An 8,865-nucleotide genomic window follows, 5' to 3' on the forward strand; every position below is an offset into this window, starting at 1 on the left:
GCCTGATGAAGAGCGCTCCGAGGGTGGCGAGGGACAATGCCAGGAGACTGCCATAAAGCAGCAGGTCAGATCAGCATGGCATGCATGGTAGTGGTCTCCGTGAACCCACGGCCTGAATCTGCATTCGACACTTCTTCCTCCTTTCTTGTGTGTCTGCTGCTGCTACTTCCCCTAAACGCCAATCCCACAAAACACCAAGATGAACTGGGGTCAGACACGGGCTGAAAGTAGCCCCAGATGCACCCTGGCTTCTGTCACCAAGATGCAGACACACTTTGAAAAACAGTGCTGGAAACAAGGGGATTTATCCTTGGAGATGTGTCCCCAAAGCCACAAAGATTCTTATTCTCCAGAGCTGTAAAAACATACCATTGCTCTCAGGCAGGATGAAACAATTATTTGTAACTTTGGATAGCGGACTCCATTAGTGGGTCTAAATTGCCTTTACTAAGGTGATAAGCATTATCATTATTCTTATTTTACAAGAGCAACAGTACAGATAGGCTGAGAGGTTCATGGCCACTCATTTGGCCAGCACTGGAGATAGGTAAGTCATCTGATTTCCAGTCAGATGTTCTGGCCACTAACCTGCCTACAGAAGTAATGCTTGTTTACAGAAACTTGTTTCCTGGTTCATGAGCACACAAATGTGTAACCAACAAACAGGAAATCACTTTTTTTTTTTTTTTAATGCAGTCCATTATTCTTTTTCTGTCTGTGTAAATGTAGAAGAGATTTGTGTTTGCATACTCAGACAATCGAATGGAGAGGATCTGAAAACCATCAGAGATCCCCATGGAGATCTATAGATTTTCCAATAGTGTCTGACTATCCATTCAATTCAGCTTGTGAAAGAGAGATGAGCTTTCACTGTCAGTTATGCTGACTTCAGGCCTGCTGATACACAACCTTGGAGGAGCCCTGCGGAGAAGGACCTGGGGGTGCCGGTCAATGAGAAAATGAACATGAGCTGGCTTCAGTGTGCGCTCGCAGCCCAGAAAGCCAACCGTATCCTGGGCTGCATCAAAAGGAGCGTGACCAGCAGGTCGAAGGAGGTGATCCTGCCCCTCTACTCTGCTCCAGTGAGACCCCACCTGCAGTAGTGCGTCCAGCTCTGGGGTCCCACCACAAGAAGGATGTAGACCTGTTCAAGTGAGTCCAGAGGAGCCCACGAAGATGCTCTGAATGCTGGAGCACCTCTCCTACGAATACAGGCTGAGAGAGCTGGGCTTGTTCAGCCTGGAGAAGAGAAGGCTCTGGGGAGACCTTGTAACAGCCTTTCAGTCCCTAAAGGGGGCCCTGCAAGAAAGCTGAAGAACGACTTTTAACAACGGCATTTAGTGATAGGACAATGGGGAATGGATTTAAACGGAAAGAGAGTGGAGCTAGGTTAGATATTAGGAAGAAACACTCTACTGTGAGGGTGTTGAGGCACTGGCACAGGTTGCTCAGAGAAGCTGTGGCTGACCCATCCCTGGCAGTGTCCAAAGCCAGGTCAGATGGGCCTTTGAGCAACCTGGTCTGGTGGGAAGTGTCCCTGCCCCTTGCAGGGGGGGTGGAACTAAGCCCCTTCCAACCTAAACTATTCTATGATTTTCAAAGCTGTTTGTAGCAGGAAAACCCTAAGGCTGGGTCTGCTAAGAGAATTGCAGCACATTGCTAATGCACAGTATGAGGAGCTGCTGATGGTGGTAAAATGTATTCACTTCCACAGAGCAGCTTAAAAATTGCACATTGTCCTTACGGCACAAGAGCTGATTAGGAAATGGCGCTGGCTGCTGACAGTCCTGATAGTGAGATGTCCTTCAGTGTCACTATTCTTGCTCTCACAAAACAGAAGTAGTACTCCAGCTCTGCATGCTAGGTATCTCTGCAGTCCTAGCAGGGATGGTAACAGTGACCATAACCAACCCTCCAGGTGTGAAGCTGTCAATGACTTGAGCAGAAATCAGTCTCTCCATTCCTAAAACATGGATTAAGAAAACATCACATTTCTATACTGAAGTCAGACTTTGCTAGAAAACACATGAAATGAAATAACAGGGAATAAAATTTTCCTTCGAATACTTGACACATTTAAGCAAGACACAGAAGCACAAATACTTAAGGAACACATAGCTTTGAGGGCAATATTTCCCTTTCATATTTTGATGAAATCAAAACCGATGTTCTTGATACCAGTTTGTGCTTCAGTGCTCCATATCTAGGAGCAAACTTAGTAGGCTATTAAGAATTCTACATCAAACTTTTTGGTTGAAACTGTCTGAATGGGCTGCATTCTTTCCCCTGTGGCACAGATGCATAGCCCTCATGCTCAGCAGAGCTCTACTGCAGGAAATACACCTAATCTGTGTGCTTTTTTGATTACCTGATCCTATGCAAACTTTAAGACAGGCACCCATGGAAAAGTGAGAGTTTTCGCTAGTGAAGTTCAGTTCTAGTTTGCTTACCAAATGGCTGTAACTGTAGGAATCATTTCATGTTTTATTTAATAATCTACATAACAAATCAAATCATTCTCTGGAAACAGTAAATTTGTAAATTGAGGCTGTGGCTAGGTTCAGCAAAGACAGGAATGGAACTGAAGTACTGCAGTGATGTTTAAATACTTGATGCTTGGAATAGGATCAATAGGTTTATGTTATGTTCTGCAGCCACTGATACAGTGTGCTGGAAACCCTTGGTGCCTCAGACTGGGAGTGCAAACACCCGCATCACAGAGCCACAAAAAGCAAACACTGAGCACGAAAGCATGTGTGGTGTCATCTCACTACAGGGGCTAAATCAGGGTCAGGGCTGCCAGCAGCCACCATCCTGAACCCTGTTCTGAAAACCAGTTCAACCTAGTGTCTCTTGGTGCAACGCTGAAGTTACTTACAGTACAGAAAGTAGTGCAAAAGCTAAATGTAGGAATAAAACCTAAAAAAAACCTAAAAACCTAAGCTGTGCACCTTGCTCCAGAGGATGTTTCCATGTATGATACAAGAGATGTTAAGCACAACACCAGGACATGGACCTGCCTGGTTCCCTTACCAGTAGGCTACTCTTATGCCCCTCTTGAATTCCCTCACTCTCATTCTTGTTCTCATCCAGATATTGATGTCAAAGGACTTTTGGTACAGAAAAATCACTTTTTCATCTCGATTCACTGAGTCAACTGACTGCAAGAGCCAGAACTGGGGCAAAGAGGGGGTGAATACCACATCCTGTAGAGAAACCACAGCCCTGTGGCTGATTTGGACATGCTTTGGAGAGGAACTGCAGGCTGCTCTTGACTCTGAAGATGGAGACTGTTCTTTAGGTGTATGCAACTGCTCCTGTGCAGTGAGCAGGGATGCCTAGGAATGCCAGGTATCTGTGTCTGCTGACACATCCCTTAAAACACCCGGGATGCCAGCTGAATGCAGAACTGCAGTCGGAGAAGCTAATTTCACAAAAGCAGAGCATTCGGTAATTACATGTAATACAGGATTAGCTATATATGTCTGCTTAAGAACATGAAAAGGACATGGTCTGGAGGCAAGAAGGAGAGCAGAAATCAGATTTCACAAGCCGGCCTTGCGTTTTACAAAGCAGTGAGCAGCCCAGGCATGGGACTCGCCGTATTTAACAGGCAAAATGAAAGAGACCTGTTTGATGAGACTTCATACAGCAGCGCTCTCAAATAATTATGGGGTGCTCCTGGCAGCCAGAAAGATGTGTTTTAACTTGTACTTTGGCCTCTCTCACATGGCATGTTGGTATACTTCTGTCTTGACAAGCTCTCTTGCTTTACTGCCTTGGAGCCAAACCAACCTGTGGTGCAAGCAGGTTCTATTCCAGATCAGCCATCTCAGTGATGGATTTGGCATCCCTTGCATGAAATTATCCTTTTCTCAGGCCCGCTCTTGCACAGCCCTGAGCACTGGCTTCTCAGTGATTGTAGTGCAAGCTGAAAATCCTCAGCCCTTTTTAGGATTGGACTTGAAATAATTAAGGTGCTCTGAAACCACCAGCCTGACCTGACGAGTAGGTTTCCTCCTCCTGATTTCAGGCTTGGATGTTAACTTTTTGCTGATGATCAGATTATTGACTATGTTAGTAAGATTTTCCACAATCCTGTGTATACAAACAAACCAGTTGTGCTTTTGGAAAGCATAATTAAATGTTGTCACAGCTGTTACAAATCTATTTGGTTTTTAGGCATAAGAATACAATATAATGTTTTATTATAGGAAAGGCTATAGAAAAGGGTTCCTGTAATCATGCAACACTGGGCACAATCAACTTCTGGCAGTGCTTGCACCCACCCCCTAATTTAAAGCATTTGAAATGTGTGGAGATGCTTATAGAATAAAATGTTCCTACAACATAGTACCCATGTCAAGCTGTCTTTCCCAATGCATTTGCTGACTTCATTACTGCAGACTGCATGGAAGTGGTGGTATAATAATGTACCTGTAATAGAAACTAGTATGCTTGCCATATGCTAAGTATATTCTGAGCTCACGTGGATAACTGCTTTCCTGAGAGGAGACCTGACAACTTACACCAAGCCAGGAAACAAGCAGGTATACTGCTAAGTGCTTAGCTTTTGTAATTATCTAATGGATAGCAATAAAAATATTAAATGTATACCTTTCTGTACTGTGTAACTTTCACAATTCAAATGCATTTGTTCAGTGGTGGGAACATAACTGAACAAATAGTTAGCTAGCCAATACTTTTCTCTCTACTTGTCTGACAATCTACAAGTCAGTGAGGGTAAATAATACACTAATTCAAGCCACAATTGTTACCAACATCACTATAGGTACCAATTGTTACAGAAGGGTGGGAAAAAGTGGCTGGGATACCTTTTTATCCATATCAGGGATCTTGGTAAATTAAAGTGAGATTTGCTGCAGGTTAATATACGACCAAAAACAAAACCAAAATCAACTCCAAAAAAACCCCAAACTTCAAAACAGACAGGAAAGAGGATCAGTCTGCATTACTCACATGGTACTAAAAGCTTGGAAGGCTGCCATAAAAGAAGTGGGAAATTTCTGGGAATCACACAGCTGGCACAATGACTGGTTGCTACCCGCCTCTCTGGACTTTCTTCTGCTCAGGGGCACATTGGAATAGGGAAAGAGGTGAGAGGAGGTATTTCAGATTTCCAGCTGCTTTGCATTACAAGCAATTGGCTTCTGTGAGAAATGGTTATTTTGAAGCACTGAAAGGAAGTGTCTGCGTGTGACATTTCAAGGCTTCCCTCCAGGTTATTCCTAAACCAGAGAGCCCTTTGCTAACTGGAATCCATTGCTCTGGGAAGAGCTCCAAGTAGTGAGCACTGAAGCAGCTCTGCAGAATTCCCTGCATTTATGGTTCAGAGCTGCACCTGCACCCCCCAGTTAAGCTCACCCGCGTGCAGTGGGTAATGCCCACTGCTCACATGTCTTATTATTCACATACTGAAATGTCAAGAACACGAGTGGGCCTGACCAAGCAGGGCATTGCTCTACCCTGCAGAAGAAGAGCTGTGCACTCCAAGGGTGTAAAGCTGTGGTTAAGCATGTACAGACACCTGCGGCCCCAGCCAGGGGAGAGGAAATCCTGGCGAAAGCGCCAGGACCTGAAAAGCAATACAGGAGGGAAGACAGCCCATCCACATGGTGCCTGCTTGCCACACTGGTGGTGGGCTGCCCAGGCCCCACAGCAAACCCCAGCCGTCAAACCCCAACCCACCACTGCTGCAGTGCTGCCCATCAGCCTCACCACTTTGTGTCCTGCAAGAGCAGGCACCACATGCCACCATGGGGACCTGCTCCAGCCAGTGTCAATGACCACCCCTGCACCCATATTAGCACAGCCACCCCCACCCCTGCAGGACCCCCGCAACAGAGCAAGCTAGAAAATCTACAGCAGAGAAGCTGTGTGAACGTTTTCTACCCTTGCCCTTGGCAAGCTATCCTGGTAGGGCAAAGAGCAGGTTTTCTGTGATGTTTAACCCAGCGGCAGGCACCGTGTAGGTCTTTAAAGTCATCATGACGGTCCATTACTTAAATCTGGATGCTGACATGTTGGACAAACATTGCATGTGAACAAAATCACACCCTTTCCCTGGCAGCTAAATACCCAAATGTATACTGTGTTCATATATAAATATGTATGTCACTGCATGCCTAATAAATAAGTTGAAAACAGATTGGAATGTATGAGATTTTCAGTTTTTTCCCCTGCATTATAAGCCTTTAATGAGTGATAATTCAGCACTGAAAGCAAGTAAAAGCTTGCTTTTTAACTTTGTCAATTATGAAATGAGGACACAGAACTGGTGCAGCTGGCAGGCAGGCTCCTAGCTCTGAATCCCCCTTCTTGCTAGCAGCCCGTGTTATTAATCACTGTTATCAACACAGATAACTATAGAAGAGACAGCACAAGGCAGGGCTGCTGTACCTGTGCAACTCGGTCTCCTCTGGGATGCTCCAGAGGCAGGCGTATGTTTCCCTTTAGAAAACCGACCATTCGTGACCGAATGGGGGGGGGGGGGGGGGGTGTTGACAACGATGGATACTCTTATCACCGTAATTAGCAGCTTCAGAAAAGGTAGATCTGTATCAGGCCCGGCTAAAATGGAGACATATTTTACCCTGACAGACACCCCCTCGGCTGGGCCAGACGTCTTTGAAGTCACTGGAAAGAGTGGGGACCGACTGCGGCTCCTGGAACAGCCCCTTTGATCTCGGCGGCTCTGTCACACGATAAACCCGTGCATGATCTGCGCCTACAGAAGTTTTCAACACCTTCCGCGCCCGTTCGCGCAGAGGCACATCAGCAGGTCGGGCAGCATCCTCCTCCTCCTCCTCCTCCGAGCGCGGCGGGGCTGTGGGTCTCTCAGTAGTGACGAGCCAGCTCAGCACCGCCCGTGCAAGAGCCAGGACAAAGAGCGCCCGTCAAGGAGCAAAATTCATCTCCTGGATGCCTTCTGGTGCCTTGCAGACTACGTCTGTGCTCCCTGTCCCCACACTGCTCTCATCTTCACACACTGCCCTCCTCCACCAGCCATCTTTTCAACTCATGTTTCTGTTTCCTGCGGCCATTTCCCACCCGGGGGTCTTGACAGCCGAGCTAAAGCCCAGCGCTTGAAAGGGGGACGGCTGCAGGGAGGGCGGCAGGAAGGACTGGATGTCATGAGCTATGGTTTCAGGGAGCGTCAAGGGCAATGCGACCTGCGAGGGAGGAGTGCCCCAAGTGGGCTCCAAGCACAGATACCTGCACGTCTCCCCCACTGATGCCTTGAGCCCGCTCTGGGACCCTTTACCCGCTCCTCTGGGATCCCCCTCCCTCCAGTACGGGTCCCCCATCTGCAGCAGAACATGTCCCATGCAGTAAACACTGCTGTTGAGTGATTTCCCGAGGTTGAGCCACCTTCCAGGAGGCCATGGCCCCTTTTACAGCGATTAGGCAGCACTGCAGCGAAGGCTGCTGAACTCTTCACCTCTTTGGTCAGTCATTTTTACAAATCACGGCACCACTGCACTTTTGCATGTCACACACCCAGGGACCTGACCAAGAGGCTTGCTTCCAGCATTAGGGAGAATAGAAAGAGAAATCAATATTCTAGAGGTTAAAACAGTCCTCAAAGGCCAGACACTCAGCAGCTGTAAATCAATGCAGCAGTATTCGCTGCAGGAAAGCTTATGTCAGTTTAGGATCTGGCTCGCAAACAATTCAAATCATAGAATCGCAGCAACAAGATGGAAAAGAATGAATAGATCATCTCCTCCACCCCTCGGGGCAGGGCCATCAGGCTATACTGAGTGCTTTGTGCTGTGGTCAGTAAAGCTGTAGCTGGTTCAGGCTCTGCTAAGGCTTTCTATTTCTGTTTTCCTTGTGTTCTGTTCTTTGACAAATGTATTTTGAGTGAATAATTTATGCTTGGGATATTTAAAGAACAGAAACCTAAATCCTCCATTTACTGAATTCAAGCAGAGCTAGCCTGGAAGGAAACAGCTGCAACGCCTCGTCTCCCATTGCCTCCTCTCTGCTGACCTGCTCAGGACCTTCACTCCAATTCAAGGACAGCATCCTCCCTAGGGGAAGCTGTTAGAAGAGTAGCCAAAATCGTTCATAAATTACAGTGTTTAAAATTGATTGCTCAATATTTTAGGGGTCCAGGTGTGCTACAATATGTTTTGGTTTCTTGCATGTTTCGCAGCAAAGATGAAAGACGTGCTATATCCTCAAAAAAAGATAGAACCTTCCTGTAAGTTCATGTTGTCAACTCCTGCAGCTCAAGCCTTGCTTTTCTTTTGAGCATGGACTCCAAATAATGCTGTCTGATGCCATCTGGTGAATCCACAGGGGATGAGTAAACAATACCAAACTGATTTCTCTGCGTACCAAAGGAACTTGGCTTGCATTCACATTCCCTTGGAGGTAAATCATTATTATTCTGATTGCTAACTCAGATTCCACTAAGAACAGAAGGAAAGGAAGGGAAGTGATAAAGGGACCTCCTTTTGCAGCATGGATGAAGTGAAGATCATGCAGACAAGGTGCAGTAATGAAAACGATATGATAGGGGCTGCTCTTTTGATGTGCCGGTGAATCACAAGACTTGATTTAAGTAAATAGGTCTGCATCTGCTCTACAGATAAGCGAAGGGAGAAAAGTGTGGGTGAAAAATCTACTGATTTTTAATAAGGGTAGGCAGCCTGAGGTACATTTTGTTCTCACTTAAGTTGTCACGTAGTAAAGAAAAAATAAAACAAACTTGAAAATTAGGTGCAGTAGATCCAGAAATATATAAAATGGGGGGTTGTGTCATTTAGCACACACCATACATTCGAATTATTTCCTCTTGTAGTTAGGTCCCTGTGAACATGGATTTTTCAATCC

Source organism: Lathamus discolor, chromosome Z, assembly GCF_037157495.1.
Source record: "Lathamus discolor isolate bLatDis1 chromosome Z, bLatDis1.hap1, whole genome shotgun sequence".
NCBI classification, from domain to species: domain Eukaryota; kingdom Metazoa; phylum Chordata; class Aves; order Psittaciformes; family Psittacidae; genus Lathamus; species Lathamus discolor.